At 47.0% G+C, this 17,363-nt stretch overlaps 1 long non-coding RNA gene across 1 annotated transcript; it reads right to left on the bottom strand.

The window, feature by feature from the left end:
• Nucleotides 1-336: 336 nt before the first annotated feature.
• LOC113952930 lies at nucleotides 337-17,039 on the bottom strand. The gene is made up of 4 exons (XR_003529701.1): nucleotides 16,922-17,039; nucleotides 10,808-12,369; nucleotides 8,184-8,238; nucleotides 337-2,356 (listed from the first exon to the last, which is right to left on the bottom strand). It is a non-coding gene; the product is annotated as an uncharacterized LOC113952930 (long non-coding RNA).
• Nucleotides 17,040-17,363: the final 324 nt, after the last annotated feature.

The following is a 17,363-nucleotide window of genomic DNA, read 5'->3' as shown; positions in this document are numbered from 1 at the left end:
TCTTTTCCACAATGTGATTCAAGTGTGTTTCCAGTGTGCTGATTTATAAGAAGCAGCTGTGCTTCGTGCCTTGCTGCTCCCTTTCTCCTTCCAAGCCCACATACCATCAGACTGGATCAACCCCCAACACTGCACTCCAAAGCAGGGCTTGAAATGCTAAACCTTGGGATCTCATACCCGAGATTGCACAGGGTGCTGGACCACAGACCCTTGAGATTGAGTTCCCTGGTATTGTCAGGCAAAAATCACACAGCCAAAATGGACCAAAATCATACAGGTATAATTTACCATCATTTTACTGAACCTAGAAGCTCCAGAACAACTTAAACCAGTCAGAGCTGTGGCAGCAAGACTTGAAGGAAGCCTTTAACATGCATAAAAACATCAGGATCTGGAGTTTCATCAAGATAAAAAGATGAATATCTTGCTTCCACATTTATGCCAATCTTTGGAAGAGGTTCAAGACAAGACTGGGGATGAGATTTTCCCCACACACTTACTCTGTTGCCCAAACAAAGGAGAGTCAGGTTATTTCCCTCAATCTCAGAAATATCTGCTGTACAAAGAGCAGAGTTGTGGCAGTGCCTGGACCTGAAGGGTGACCCTGCCAGAGTGACAATGTGACAGCCAGCCAGGAACAAAGGAGCTCACTCAGGCTGGGTTTGTACTGCCCCAAATCACTGCAAAAGCAGCAGAAAAGAATCGACTTCTTGTCTTGGAAGGCTGAGGATGCTCCAGCTGTAACTTCAGCTGGATGGGGAACCAATACTTGGAAATTTCAGCATTCTTCAGCCCCCAGTTCCTCCTGAATAGGCAACTAATGAGTGGCATAAAATGTGTTGTTAATGAAAAACTTCTAAAATGCCAAACTTTCCCCCCACTCTGGCTCGAGTCAGCAGTTCTGCAGGGCCTGGTTCAGGTTGCACAACCAGCCCTGGCAGCAGAGCTCTGAGATTTCAGATGTTCAGCCAGTGTTTAACCCACTGCTAAGAGACATCAACATCTTGTTCAAATTTCTGACAGCTTGCTCCTGCTAAGAAACATTTGAGCTCTGTCAAACAGCTCAGAGGTTGTGGTTTCTGTCTGGAGGACCCAAGCCAATGATAAAAACATGCAAGGAGCACTCCAGCTTGGGGTGAAGTCAGAGAATTCATCCAGCACAAGGTCTGTCTCACAGGCCCCAAAATCTCAATTACAACAGAATTCATGGAGCACAGGATCTGTCTTACAAAAGGCCTCTTGCAAATGAAGAGGCACTGCCTATGTTTACCATTAAGTCTCTTTGGTACATCAAAAAAAACCCAAAACATGCTGGAGGAGAAGAACGTTCTGTTTTACAGAGCTTACAGTTTTCAGAATTCAGTATTTCTGATACAAACAAGGCAAGCAAACCCCATCCAACTCAAAATCCACATCCCTGCTGTTATGGCACATGGGACAGAGAAGCTCATCAAAACCAAAAAAAAGGGGCAGAAAAGGAGACTGAGTCACATCTGGTCACATCTCCCAGGCTCCTCATTGCCCAAAAGTTAAGCAACAAAATCTACTTGTCATTGTCAACTTTCTTAATGTCCTCAGATGAAATAACTTCACCCTTATAAATTGCCTTTTATATGAAATCTTGGAGCTGAGACTCTCCTTATTTCATGTGAAGCACCTGCTGTGCTGCAGCAGGGATTGATTGAGTGCTGTCAGGCAGCACTGCCATCCCCCCAGTGCATCCCTCACCTGCAGCTCCAAGTGGTAATTAGAGCTTGAAAAATGAAAGAGCTGAAAGAACTCAAGCAAGGAAGGTGGGCAGCAGTTCTGCAGTGTTTGTTCCTCACGACAATTAAAACAGGTTTCTTCATGGATTAATTTAGAGAAGACTAGCTCTTGAATTAGATATATAGTGTGGGACAGTCTCCTCTCATTTTGCTCCAAATTGATGTGCAGTATGGAGAACTTGCTTTGCAAGGAACGCTCTTGTTTAAATGGCTTGATAAATTGGATTCCTTTGATGCTGTTTGCTCTTGCCTTCCTTAATCTCTCCTAATCATAATAATGATTTTTTTTGTCTGCAATGCATCTGACCTACTTCCACACTCCCCCCATCCTGCTCTTCTTTTCTGTCTATATTCTCTGTGAAGTATCTGTATTTTTCTTCCTTTTCCCATTAAATATCTTCCAAAAAAATTAAGATCCTCAGGCAAATCAGGAGATGTTTTGATTCTCACCAGCCAGTGAATTCTGGAAACCACGTGCTTGGATTTTTCCTCTTTATCCAGTCTAGGCATCAACCTGTATCAGTCCCAGGATACTGTTAGTCTACATGGAACTTATTGAAGTATTTGAACTACAGGACTCCAACAGAGACCTACAAAATGCAAACAATTCAATTTTTAATCACTCCAGCAAAAAATGAATTTGGCAGTCAAAAATTAAAAATAAAATAAAAAAGCCACTGACACAGGGCTACAAGGAAAATAAGTGGCTTTAAACAGTGGCAGGTGCATCACTTCAGATAAATCATACCACATCCATCCCCAACTCTGCCTGAAGCAGAAGGATTGCCCAGGGATTAGGGTTTTAATAGAGAATTTAGAATTAGGGATTACAGTCCCTGCTCCACTTCAGCCTCTGCAGCTTTGGCCATTTACAAAACAGGGTTAACACTTTTCCTCCTCCCAGCAATATTGAGATCAGGCTGTTAAGGCTAAATACAATCCAAAATAAGAGATTTTGGATGGGATCTGCTGCAGTTTTGCACAGCCCTAAAGAGGCCTCGATCTGAGCAGGGCACACTTCAACTCCTGTAAATTCTGGTACTATCCAGGAGAGAGGAGCAGAGCCTGTTCACATCCAGCTCCACGGTCAGAGCAGTTGCTGCTGGATCCCAGACTGGGCTGGGTTGGAGGGACATTAAAGCCCATTTCATCCCACCCTGTGCCATGGGCAGGGACACCTCCCACTGGCCCAGGTTGCTCCAAGCCCCATCCAACCTGGCCTGGAAAGTCACCACTCTTTTGGGGGGTGGGGGTGGGTGTCTTTTTGTGTTTGTCTGTGGTTTAGGGTTTGGTTTTTTCATCTCAGACTGGGATACTGGTGCAAGCTCTGCCATAAACCCAGGGAAAGGACAGGTGGTTGAAGGCAGAGCAGTTCCAGGCACAGGCAGTTGCTGATGTGACCAGAGTGCCACAGTGTAGAGGAGCTGAGAACAGCAGTTTAGCCCAAATGTCACTTTGGGAGACCTTTTGACACAGAATGTAGCAACAAAATGGGAAAAGGACTCAGTCTGAAGAAAGCTGTGACAGAATAACACTGAACACCTCGGGACAGTTACTATTTCTGTTCAGACCTTAATTATTTTCCATTTTTTGCCAACTCCACTCTTCCCTGGAGATCAGGAGAGGTAATAGAAAAGCAGTTTTTACATCAAGAACATAATTTTGTTCCTCCTTTCTGGCAAACTCCACCAGGAGACCATTAGCAGAGGTCTTGCCTCCAGATCCAAACTGGAGAGCCAGCACTCCTGCAGACTTTGCCCCATTCCCTATCTGTCTTCACTCCATGTTTTGGGTATTTTGCGACCGAATAAGTGAGTTTGCCTTGAGAATATGGCTGTGTGGACATGCCTGGATTTTGGGATATCCAACCAGGAGTCAGGCAGCTGCACACAAAACTCCATTGTTGGTGTGGCTTCTGCTGTCACTACAAAGCACTGAAGGAGGATCAGGTAACTGGAAAAATAATGTGAATTATCACCAGGCAAAGTGTAGTCAACTAATACAGGAACACTTGGGAAAAGCAGTACAGAATCGTTGACAAAACTTGGAAAAAGTAAAAATCAAGAGTAGTAATTCCCTTCAAGTGTGTCAATGCTTCTTGATGAACTGCTTTGGAAGCAGTGTTTGGATTTGCTGCAGCATGAGGGGAGAGGAGAACCTGGGCCTCTGTTCAGGAACAAAATGTTTAGAGCCAAGTAAGCAAAGACAAAAGGACAACAGGAATCAAAGGGGGTTGAGTCTGGTCCAAGAACACCAGGCAGTTGGAGAACAGTCCCCCAAGTAAATTGCAATAAATGGCAGGTACTTCAGCAGCCAGAGAGCCAAGAAACCAAGATACTTCCTGAACAGTAAACCAAGCAGTGTTACATAAAAGAACAGTTTAATTGAAAGGGACAACCGTCCTCACTCTGTGCTTCCCACCACGTTTAACACTTTTGTGACAAACCCTAATACAGCAGCAGCCAAGGGGCTCCCATTTTACCACAAAATCTCTGGAGTTATTTCTATGGATGCCAAGCCAAAGGACAGGGAGGAGACATGACCAAATTCACACAGCTTGGCAGTGCCAGGGCTGAATCTGGACCTCCCACAGTTCAGGCTCTCAGTGCTCCCTCTTAACACACCACCCCCTCAACACACACACCGACAAGAAAGGGTGGGAAACTGGACTCAAGCTCAATTTATTTTTGCTCCTAGAAACCCAGTGAATCAGCTCTCCATGAGGAAGTGCAGAATCATGCACATGGGACTATTCAAAAGTCAGGGGAATGGTGAAAGACAGAATTTTTCTCCCTCCTGCCCACAGTACTCGAAATGAATTTACTGGGTGCAAAATCTACCACATGAAAAACCCTACCATTCTAACAGTGTTTGCCCTTCTGTCAGGTACCTTCCAGAGTATGAAGAGTTTCTTCACCCAAGAGCTGTTCTGCCTGCACTGAGCATTCAGTGGATTAATTACAGATCTCATTCCCACTGGCTATCTTGCACTTGTCAGAAGAACTGTGCAAAACTCCCCTATAAAGGAGAAAAGAAAGTCCCCTAGATTAAGCAGGCTTACAAAAAAAATTAAAAAGCAGCTCTTGACTGGAGTATATATGTCTAATAGCTAATTATGCTGCTAAGTCATGGAATCTGATGATAAAAAAAAATTAGCTATCCCCAGAAGAGACAAAATCTAATAAATGTTCATTGCAAATCTAGCTCCTAAATCTGCTGCCCACTGAGCTAATGAGGAATGATTCAGTCAGACCAGGCATCCTTTTCACTCAGTGCTGTGTGAACTACTCCAGAGAGCTGGGAGGGACAGTCAGCACAAACCAGCCAGACAGCAGGAGCTCCCTGGCCAATTCCTTTGGGGCTGGAAGATCAGGAAAAAAACAGGGCCATAATGAATGCTCAGGGGCAACAATTGCCAGTAGGATTTCAGTCACAATTTTTGGTTTGATATCACTGTGGAGAAGCACTTGGGTTTATGTTCAACCCATTCATGAAACAGAGAGAGATTCTGCTCTGAAGACTTTGCTGCTTGTTAGTAATTCTTCTTCTATCCCAATAGTCCTCATCCTTATCCCCTGGTAGGTATTTTTAATAATTATTGCCATTGAATGACAGAACCACAGAATGTTTTGGGTTGGAAGGGACATTACAGACCTTCCACCAGCCCAGGTTGCTCCAAGCCCCGTCCAACCTGGCCTCGGACACTTCCAGGGATGGGGCAGCCACAGCTTCTCTGGCCAACCTGTGCCAGGGCCTCCCCACCCTCGCAGGGGAGAATTTCTTCCTAATTCCTAATCTAGGACTGCCCTCCTTCATCTTAAAGCCACTCCCTGTGTCCTGTCACTACATAACCTGCACCTGCCCTTTGGGAAGCAGCATCTGGGGACCTTCCTTAATCTCTGAGCTGAGAACAAAGCTGTTATTATATTACTTTCAAAAAATGATCAGGAGCTGCAGTGATAAAGCATTAGGCAACAAAACTGTCATCTCTTAAACAAATGGGGATGTGCTTTCTGTTTTCTGACCTACATATTTAATCAACATGTATTTCAAGGGGCTGGAACATGGCTCTACTCCAGGGACAGCTGAGAGCTCCCATATCATAAATGAGCTCCAAAAAAGTGCCACAAATGATGATGCAGCATTTAAAAACAAATTTGCAGATGCAAGGAGGTGGGTGCACTTCCTATTCACTTCCTAAGAGAAGAGCCTCAGGGGTAAAACAGACCCACAGCTCCTGGATGGGCAAGTAAAGGATATACCGGGGAACTGTCCTTGGAAGGGACATTTCTTATGCCTTTCTTGTTTGCTGCCCACAGGCCCAGCTGTCACTCTGGATGCTCAGAGGGAGAGCAATCACATAAAAGCACTGCAGACTTGACCTAAGGCCAGTTTTTCCTCGGTGTAGGTTCAATCAATCAGTGAAGGAACCTTTTAGCAAAATTCCCTGCTTGTTTCTCCTACTTCCTCTCTCCTTCCCATTGCCCAAAGCCACCCCCAACCTTTCCCTTCCTTCCAGTGTTTTTTTCCCCCAGGTTGTCCCTACTCTCACAGCTCCATCTAGCTCTCTGGGATGCTGCCTGCCCTCATCTGGGATCCTTGACCAGTGCCCACGGGCCAGAACAGCCTCTGTTGGCTGTGCAGAGTCTGGAAGAGCCAAGTTAAGCTGCAGGTTCCCAGCACAAGCCCAGCTCAATTCCCCCAGAAATCATCCCCAGGGAACTTTACTCCCCCTGTTATTGCTATGTCCTGTAGGTACAGAAGCTGGAACATCTCCCACCTGCTGTTGAAGTTGCCACATCTCTTGTGCTCAGTTCTTATCACCTTCTCTGCTATAACTCACACTTTAGTCTGGCTTGGTGCTCAGAATCTCTGCCTCTCCCATTCCAGGCTTTCAGGATGGCCAGTGCCAACAGCCAGAAGTTCTGACATGTGCAACAATCACCTTTTTCCTCCAGTGCTGTAGCCCTGGTGTCTGCCCAGCTCTGCAGCAACTCCCAACTGCACAGCTCTTAAATGCGGTGTTCATCTCCTCAGCTTGCTTTCTGTCTGGTGTCTTCTATCTGTGCATTCAGGTTAAACTTTGCAGCTTTAATGTTTCTTTAATCTACAGATTAAGGTTTTTATATGGTACTTTAAGTAAAATAATATCTATACAGGCCTAAAAGAATTATGTGTGGAGGTCCACCAGCCCTTAAAAATTACTGTGATTTCTGTTTTTTACTGCAGAAATATTACAAACTGACCCTCAGTACAGCAAAATCAGGGTGAAGTTTTAGATTATTACTACGTAGTTCAGTAAGTTTGTACTGTGAGTTCTGTGAAGATAAGTACTGAGCTTTGAGCTGTTTCAAAGGCTTCAGTTTTATAGTTCTATGTTAACCTTTGTGAGGCCCAAAGCTACAGGTAACTTGTGAGGGCTGAGTAGGTGACAGTCACTTTAAAAGACTCTTACATTTACTTGTAAGATCATTAAAATCCTACAGGATCATTTATTTGCATAAACAAAGGACCATAAAGTATTTTGTGTTAAGAAAAGTTTCTCTAAAAAAAACCTGCAAATAACCACTGGTTGAGTGCTACATTAATGAGTTTTCTTAAAGACTGTGCCCTAAAACATCAGCAGCCGTCCAGAGCTTTTCTGTCTTTGTTAAAGGTCACACAGCACGGGCAAGTTGCCACAAATATTTACAGTTGTGGACTAAGTTTTGTGAAAGATGAGATGAATGGCTGAGCTGAAATGAGTGCCCTGCCCAGGAAAACTGCCCTAGAGCAGCAAAACTCAGGATGAAACACTCCCCAGTAACTCATTTGCAAGAGGAGGTTTCCCTTGCTTCCTCAGTTGATATCTGGGACACTCAACCACTATAAGATTTAAATAGCTCTTCTAATAATAACTGAATATATTTATAGATATTTGTAGATATTTTCATCCTCCAGATAAATATGCAACACTAATTCCTGTTCAGCACTGAGCATCAGGATCTTATGGCAGCTATTGCTGCTGATTGTAATTACATAGTTCTTGTAAATCAGGATCAACTTGGGCTTCCCCCAGCTCTGAGGTGGGGGAGGAAAATAAAAATTCCTCTCTTAGGTGTAAGTCTACAAAGACGAGAATTCCCAGCTTGTGCATTTGATGTAAGTAACCACCCTGAGCTTTTGGAGAGTTCACAGCCAAATAAAAGCACTTGGTTCGGTTGTGGCTTTTCTTCTAACCAGCTGCTGGAGAGTTTTATCCATCCCTGAATTTCACAGAATGTTTGTTTACCAGAAAAAAAACCACAAAAGCGATTAAAAAAAAATAATTTAACAAAAGCTTGAAAAATAATCTCTCCTCAGATGTGGGATCAGTTCCCTGGAACAACAACAATGCCAAGGTTGTGGGTTTGATCCCTGCAGGGACCATTCACTTACAAGCTGGACTTGATGATCCTCGTGGGTCCTTCCCAACTCAGGATATTCTTTGATTCTGTGAACAACAGAACAGCAAAAAAGATGCCTCAGCCCTTGAATTCTAAGGTAGATGAAGATTTCACCAAAAATTTTGGTGATTTTCCTCATGCTGATTAACCCAACAAAAACACCACATGATCACCAGTGTGGGCTGAGCTTCAGACTCATCAGGATTGCACAAGGATCAGAGGAAGTGTTCCAGTTCAGGAAAGGAATAAATGGAAGATTATAGGGGACATAGCAAAATAATTGGGTCTCACTCTGCCCTGCTTGCTCTTAAACCCTCTTGACAGCACAGCCTTTCCCTTTGTGATGCATTTCACTAGTTCCTCTCCAAAATACAGATTTCTTGTATGTGGCTATGTCTAAAGTGCATGTGAGGGGAAAAACCATCCACAAGTTTCCATCAGCCAGAGCTGCCAAGCATCTGCATCGTGTGTGACATGCTCCCCCCCTGACAGCTCCGTCAGGCCCTCCTGGAGCCCCTCCAAATGCCAAACGTCCATCCCAGCTCCAGAGCAGGTACCAGAGGGCATTTCTGGCACCTGCCCTGTGCAGCCCCTCCCTTTGTCTCCCTTCCCTCGCCCTCCTGGCAGGAATGTGACTCCCTGGGTCCAGCCGGGATGCAGAGTTCAGCTCTCAGCCCAGGTCCGGCCCTGACAGGCGTCACTTTGGTTTAAGATTTCCCCGTCTCATCAGTTCACCTCCACATTCTCTCCCGTGATGTTTTCAGACCATCTTTCAGCCATCCTTCAACTCATCATCATTTTTCTGAACTAAAGATCCTCTAGACTTCATGCCATGCCCTCAGGGTTACAGCAGCCCAACTCTAAGCCAACCCATGCCCAGTATAAGGAAATGCCCCAATATTACAACTGGATGTCACAGCTCCTGTATCAGGGGTTAAGCCACTCTCTAACAGAGACAGAGAAAATCTAAGATTAAAAATGCAAGATACAGTGCATTTCTCACAGGATACTCATCCAGCTTGAGCAGCTAAACCTCAGGCCTGCTCCGATCTGCCATGTTCCCTCACTCCAGGCGATGGAGAGACATGAATAGAAACAGGCAGCTCTGGCCACATACAGTCATACATTTACAAATTATTACACAACAAAATTTGCATGAAACATGGTGGGGAGCAGCATCAAATCAGTGTCTGTGAAAACAAGGCAGAGGCTGCTCTACCCTGCAAGTCTGATGGCCATATCCAAGTGCCTTGGATATCCTTTCTCAGCTGGATCCCAGGACACTGCTGGGTTTCCCTCAGCCTATATCTTTACTCACTGGTGTGCTCTGATGTTTTAAGTTCATTGTTCTTTCTAGCTTTTTCCTCCCAGGGTGGGTATAACACTGTATGTCTTAATTCACACCAAATTCTGAAACCCAAGGTCCATTCTCCATAGAAAAAGCATCCAAGTATCAAGTTATTCCACAGAGATCTTGTTTAGCAAGTCACAGGAGCGCACAAGTGCTGAGCCTTGCAGGGCCCCTCTCCCCTGCTTTGTTCACTCCTCAGTCTCTGCTCTCGTTCCCAGAGCAAGCTGAGGCAGTTCTCCACCCACACCACTTGGAAAACCGATGGTGCAACACCCATCCCACAGCTGGGGGGTCTGCCAGATTATACCAAAACAATGGCAAGTCTGCAAACTTCAGGAAAATTTGGCACAAGTGGGTTAAAGAGGGAAACTGTGTGAACAAGCACAGAGTTGCCACACATTCCTGCTTCCCTGTGACCAAGGTCAGAGCAGCTGGAATGATGTTTGCTCTTGGAGAAACAGCCATGTGATTGACCCAACGAGTCACTTGATTTCACAGATGCTTCATGGCAGGATAGCTCCAGGAACAGTTCTGAGACTATAAAGGGAGGATTAGAGAGCCAGCAGTCAAAAGAGCAGTTTTCCTCTGTCCCAAGCAGAGCATCACATTTGCACGCAAGAGAAGCCCAGTAAGTGGAAGAATTCCACTAGGCAGCCTGTGCTCTCATCTGGGTGGATTTGCCCATCAAAGAGACAGGCTGGAAGAGAAAGTAATATTCTGCTCTGCTTGTATTTATACACAGCTGAACTTTACATATGCACAGGTCCAGAGACTATTTTGTAAACATTAAGAGGTTCAAGGCTTTAAAAATCAATTTATTCTAATCTTTCTCATTGCCTCCTATAACCAAACACAATGTTCTCCACAGGGGTGACAGAATAGTAATAATTTTAAAAGGGTGGAAAAGTGTCCAATTCTTGGGGTGAAGGCTATAGAATATTGCAAATTTAGACTGCTGTTTGCAAGTATTTTGAGTATGCAATGACTATTTCAGCCAAGCCATTTCAGAGGATGGTAATTTCTGTGTTAAATAGTCTAAATGAATGGTTCATTAAAAATCTGATCTCAGTTATTCTGAATGCTTATCTTTGTGAGGCCAGAAGTCACTTGCATTCACAGAGCTGTGCATGTGTACAGAAATGTACCCAATTAAAGGGTCTGTATCAGCTATTCTTTGGAATTTGGGGGCTGTTTAACCTTGGGGATAACAGGGATCATCCCCACCGGAGCTCTTTAACCCTCAGTAAAATCTCTGAGTTACTTACCTCTGCTGCTGACCATACACAATGCATATCCATCTCACACCTGGTATGACCACATCATTCAGAGATCTTCCTGTTTATCACTCCTTCTGGAAAACATCACCCAACAGCAACAAGCTGCAGCATCATCAGTGACAAATGCTTATGCCTTGTCCCCGTAGAAGGTACAGAAAGGAGCCAGGTAGTCACACAGTGATATCTCTCTCTCATGTTCTACACACCACGCCCATTCCTTTCCCAAGGAGGAGTAGCTTTAATAACAGAGATATGGTGGGTTTGTCCTACATGAGTCAGGGAGATACTCATACTTCAAAATACAAAATATTCTAGCCATAAAATACCGCAGGAAGTAATCCCTCTCCTATAGCTGATGAATATGAGCTGAGATGTCTGAATACAAAACATTGGGGAAGGGAGCACAGCCTGTCGCAGAGTGACCAGTTGAGCAATGAGCCAGACAGAGTCAATACACCCATTGCCAGGAAAAGATGTATTTATTCTCTAAAAACATGAGTAGGGATATTGGTAATGACAGAGCCTTTGTCTCCCCTCCCGCAGAGTCCTCTCAAACATGCCAGATTTGCTACTGAAGTGACTTGGATGAAATCTCTTGCTCTTATCATTAATATCTACTTCTGGGAAAGAGCCTGGCTCCAACCGTCAATAGCAATGCTCCTACTGCCTTCAACAGAGGAAAGATTTCACACTTGATATCCCAGCCCTAACTGAATTCCTTCCTTTTCCAGCTGAAATGAAGATTACTTGAAAACTGAAGTTAATGAAACTAATTGTACTGATGCTCTTTTCTTGACGGCAAAACCTTTCCTGGTTTAGCTTCATAAAGATTCTCTGCAGGATTTATCCAGGAGCCCCAGTTCAGCAACCCATAAAACGGGCTCTCTGAACATACAGCAGTGACCAGCAACCCCACTGCGGGAAGGACTTGCCTGTCTCCTGGGTTATAGATATCCTGGAGACTCGTTCTCCGAAGCGTGACAGGAATTGCCTCACTCCTCTCCCAAATCCAGTGTGAGCCATGACTAATGCTTGTGATGTGCCCTGAAACACTGGGAAGAAAGGTGCTAGGGAAATGCAAAGCAGCTTTCAGGAACAGAAATACGTTGTCTCTCACTCTTCCTTTCCTCACCTTTTTTTCTTTCACGAGTCTTTGTTGTGGTCGTGGTTTGTTTTGTAAACAGAGCCCAGTACTGCTTGGCATCAGCATCTTCTCAGAACAAACAGAGAAAGCTCAGAAGTCTCCAAGTGCAACTGATTTCTTAAATATTTATCATTTCACTCCAAGGAAAATATTTAAGAGAAACAGAACATGAAGTAAAGGGAGGAAAGATACAGTGTTATGTCACATGAACATCTTCTCAAAGCACAACCTGATGTAAACCAGAACTAAACTCTGCATCAGCCAGCAGAGAGCTGATCTCTAGAGCTTATATCAGCAGAGGCATCTTGCCATTGACATTCCCAGGCAAAAAAGCCACCCCTAGAAAGTCCAACAATTCCAAGTGAGGCAAAATCTCCTTCTTCAGTTTCTCTAGTCTTGTTCCTCACTGAAAAAAAAAAAAAAAAGGTGGAAAAAGATAATCACATGGATCAAAAAGTCCTCACTTGAGAAAAAAATTTATATCCTCGGTAAAAAATAAATATGCAGCAGTTATTAAAGGTGAAACTGAAAAGTCAGACATGAGGGAACTGACACCTGGCCACATCCTTCTCTCTCATCCCCTGGGGAAAGTTTGCTCCTGGAAGCCCTGGCTGACTTGCTGATGAGGTGATGGAGCTGAGTGACCTTCAGATCCATGGAAAGGGCAGACAGGCCCTCTGGACACACAACAGCAACCTATAACTGGCAAGGGCTGAAGCAACTCAGATCAGTCCTTTCCTGTTTGGGGGAGCTGGATGCCAGGGCTCTGCACTGGTCATTCCAGTGGAAGCACTTCCTGGCCTCATGAAGAGCCATTAAAGTTTTCCAGAAAATTAGCAAGGACTGACAAGAAACAGAAAGAAGAAGGGAAACCATTCTCCCTTTATTTATTTTTTTTTTAAGGAAAGATGTTCAGACACAAAAGTGAAGGCAGTGAGCTCCAAATCACCAGGCACAGCTTGGTGGGAGGCAGTTAAAGGGAAATGCAGCCGGGATTCTCAGCACTGAGTCAGGACCTCCCTTTGATCTCCAGTTTTCCCAAGCTGCATTCCCACATGCAGCCCATCATTTGTTTTTAGTTAGACAAGACTAATGAAAAATACTCTGCTCGGGAAGAGCAACAAACAAGCCTTGCAGAAATCACATAGCGGCAGCCAGTCAAAATAAGGAAGAAGTAAAACCACAAAAGAGAGGTGATGGCATCTATTGCAGAGGGAAAGGCTCAGCTGCTTGGGATGCTCTGGGTATCTTTCATCCAGGAATTTCAAAGTCACCCAAATCAGTGATAGATAGATAGGGATCACCTCCTCACACCCCACTAAATCTGTCTCCTAAATATGGAGCCAACAAACTGCTCTGGCACCCGAGGTTTATCAGCAGTGAGCCCTGCAGGGACTGTCCGGCTCATCCTAATTCCCTAGTCAGGTTTGACAGGATCAGAGCTGTAGGTAGCACAATGCATCACATCATTTTGCCTTGTCATCACTGTAATTTGTGTATTTTCTCCATCCTCTTTTGTTTATTAGCCCACATAATTACGCTATTCCCTGTTTCAGGGGCTACTGTGTAACATCTTCATGATTTGCTGTCTCCTCTGAATGTCTCCTTTGCTGTCTCCTGTTGGAGCCCCAGCCCCAGCAATGTTCTTCTCTCCAGTTTTGTTTGTTGGCATCTGGCACAGCATATGCTGACACGGAGCAGTTCACATGTCTCAGAGCTATTGTTCCAGACTCGGCACATTTATAGTCACCATCAGTTACTCACAGCAGGCTCTGAAAAATTTTTGTCACAACAACTAGAAATTCTTCAAATCTTTTAAATTAAAGCTCACAACTCAGAACTTGTGCATGCCCAGGCTTGCCTTTCTTAGCCACCCAATACATTAGCACAGAGTGGTATCATTTATCCAAATGGAGAGCTGGTATCAGCAGAGCCTTAATGTAGATTACATATGACAGTGTTTCACAGATGGAATGAGAACCAGAAAGCATCAAATCCAGCTCGTGGAACAGTTTCAACTATGTCTCTCATTTAAAATATTTTTGAAAGTGTATCTAGTGGGCAATTTTATATTTGTTTTTGCAATGCAAATGTGGCTGTCACCCCGTGTCTGAGACAAAGCACATCCCACAGCTCTCCCATGAATTCCAGATGCACAGTAACACCCATGATCCCCAACACCTCCCCACGTTCCTCACGCTGTGCCCCTGGGTCCATGCCAAAGGCAGGGAGTGCTCCCAGGATAAGTGCCTTGCAGTGCCACTGAGGATGGAATAAACACAGAGCAGCAATCAGATTTGTAACCTCTGTGGCCACCAAATGGCACAATTCTCAGGGAGGGGTTTGCACTTTGCCTGCTGACAGCAAACTCCAGTTGTGTATTTCTGGACATGCTAATAAAGCTTATAAAGCACATTATGAAGTGGTTTAGGGTCAGCTATCGAAACACAACATGGGATAATGGCTCTATCAAAAAGATCCTCCACTAAAGCACTGCAGGTCCTTGCATTCAAAGAGGCACTTATCTGGAGAAAGAAGTTTGTGGTTAACACTTAAACCCCACTTAAAAGTGTGAATTAACTTTTGCTGATAAAGCAACACTCAAGACTATGTTTAATATATCTGAAGCTCAACCAGAGCCCAAGGCTTTGTACAGTGAACAGGGTGTGCAAGTGGCCTGTCCATGGGTGAACATATCCTGTGGCTGCAGCAAAACACCTCTGTGGATCTGCACCACCACAGGGAGGTGGGAAGGCCCTAGTGCAGGCAGGTACCCGGTTTCCATCCCTCCTGGCTGGGACCCACCCCTCAGAGAGGGAGCATGCCTAGACACAGTAAAACAGACCCAAACAAACCTCAGGACTTCTTTGGCAAGTTTTTGAGTATTTTCCCTCCAACACTCACAGGACATTCAGAACCCACACGGACGCATTCCTGTGTCACCTGCTCCAGGTGACCCTGCCTTGGCAGGGGGGTTGGACTGGATGATTTCCAGAGGTCCCTTCCAACGCCAACCATTCTGTGATTCTGTGCCAGGAGCAGCCATAGCTTCAACAGAGCACACACAGAGGCCACTGCACATCCCTGCCAAGCTCCATCCCTCCTGCTGCCCCTGGACCAGCCTCAACACCTCACACACCTCCATCCCTTGACCCAAAACACACCTCATCCATGTGTATTAATATCTAAAGGGAGGGTGCCAGAGGATGGACCAGGCTCTGCTTGGCGGTGCCAGCCACTAGGACAAGAGGCCACGGGCAGGAACTGATGCCCAGGAAATTCCACATGTACATAAGGAAGAACTTCACTGTGTGGTGACCGAGCACTGAACAGGCTGGACAGGGAGGGTGTGAAGTCTCCCTCACTGGGAATATCCCAGACCCATCTGCACACAATCCTGTGCCATGCGGTCTGCGATGGCCCTGCTGGAGCAGGGAGGTGGTCCCTTCCAACCTGAAATAACCCCACCACCTTCACCCTCCTCCTCAGCCATCACATGGACACAAACTCTTCCCTGCCCAGCCTGACCCCAAACCCCAGGCACACCAGGCAGTGCTTCCCTGAAGGGAAACATCCCCCACACCGAGGGGAAACATCCCGCAAAACAAGGGGACACATTCCCCAAACTGAGGGGAAACGTCCCCCACACTGAAGGGACACATTCCCCAAACTGAAGGGAAACAGACCTGCAGCTTCCCCATCACAGCAGCCCAGGTGCTGTGGCTTTGGTCCCTGAATCCCAGAACAACTGAGGCTGGAAGAGACCCCGGAGACCATCGAGTCCACCCTGTGCTCCCCTTGTTCCCCAGCCCAGAGCACTGAGTGCCATGGCCAGTCGTTCCTCAGACACCTCCAGGGATGGGGGGACTCCACCACCTCCCTGGGCAGCTCCTTCCAATGTTTAATCACCCCTTCTGTGAAGAAATCCCTCCTGATGTCCAACCTGAACCTCCCCAGGCGTAGCTTAAGGCTGTATCCTCTTCTGTCGCGGTTACCTTGGAGCAGAGCCCGACTCCCCACCTGACTCCCCCCTGCTCTCAGGGAGGGATCAGACCCCGTCCAGCCCAAGCCGGTGCCCTCACCTCCCTCCCTCCCTCCCTCCGTCCGCGGCTCCTCCCGCCCTTCCCTTCCCGGCTGGGGCGGAGCCGGCGGGAGCAGCACCGCGCATGGGCCCCGCCGCCCTTCCCTGAGCCGTGTGCGGGGGGCGTGTGCCGGTACCGAGCGCCGAGTGTCGGTGCCGGCTGTCGTGTGCCGTGTGCCGTGTGCCGGCGCCATCCCCTCCCGGCCTTCCCGGCCCCTCGTGCCCTGCGGCCCCAGGCGCGGCCATGGCGGTGCCGGCGGGCCGGGGCTGCTGAGCGGCGGTCGGGGCGCCCGGGCCGGGCCCCCGCGGCGGAGCGAGGTGAGCGCAGGGCGGGAGCGGCATCGCGGCACGGGGACCGCGGCCATGGCGGGGCGCGGGGAGAGGGGAAAAATGGAAAATAACCCCCAATCCGAGCGCCCGCGGCGCCGTCGCGGTGGGTTTTTGTTCGGTTCGTGGCTCCCCACGCCCCGCTCCCGCCGCCCTTCCCGCTCGGCCGGGGCGCTCCGAGCGGGATGAATTCGCCTGTGGGCCGGGAATAATCGGTGGGAAGGAAGGCTGGAAGGATAATGGGGATTTCAGCCCGCCCGTGCCGTCCCCCGCGGGTCTGGGCTTTGTGTCGGCTCCGCTGTGCTCTCCGTGGGGCCGTGTCCGGGGCCGTCCCTGCCCAGCACACGCGGGGCTCGCCCAACAGGTGCTGCCGTGCCCGGGCACCTTCCACCCCAACCCCGCGGGGAGCTCCCGCCGGAGCGCCGGGAACCGAGCGGTGCGTGGGGAGTCAGGGCTCGCAGGGAAGGATCCATAACGCGTCTGGACCCTGAGCAGGGGGAACTTGGGAAAAAGGTCGGTTAACCTTTGGAACTCGCCCGTGTGTGCTCACCTGCGGCACTGTTTCCTTCTACAAACGGTGCGTCCCGCTCCGTTCTCCTCTGGGAACCTCTCTCCGTCTCTAAGAGCTGCTCCAAACCAGACCGATGGCTGGTGGATTGTAAGGAGGTGATGGGAATGAGTCAATTTTTGTTCCATCCCTGCACTTTCCACACGAGCTGGTGCAGCAAACAGCACTTTGGACAGGGACGTCCAGTTTGTTGTGTTGGTTGGTTCTGGCTCTAGAAGAATGCAATTGAGAGAAATGGGTGGAAAAACAAGAAGGTAGAAGCTTAAAACATGCCATTTCATCTCAAGAAGAGCTCTAAGTGTATTATCCAAAGGTGACCAGACACTCCTCTTTGACATGAACCGATCGAGTGAGTTCCAGGACTCTTAAAATCCATTTCAAGTGTTTGAGGTTGGAGCTTTTGCAGAATAGGAACAAATACCCT

This window comes from Corapipo altera, unplaced genomic scaffold, assembly GCF_003945725.1.
Source record: "Corapipo altera isolate COAL_440 unplaced genomic scaffold, ASM394572v1 71, whole genome shotgun sequence".
Lineage (NCBI taxonomy): Eukaryota > Metazoa > Chordata > Aves > Passeriformes > Pipridae > Corapipo > Corapipo altera.
The sequence above is the reverse complement of the archived record's forward strand: the minus strand, read 5'-3'. Positions and strand labels throughout refer to the sequence as shown.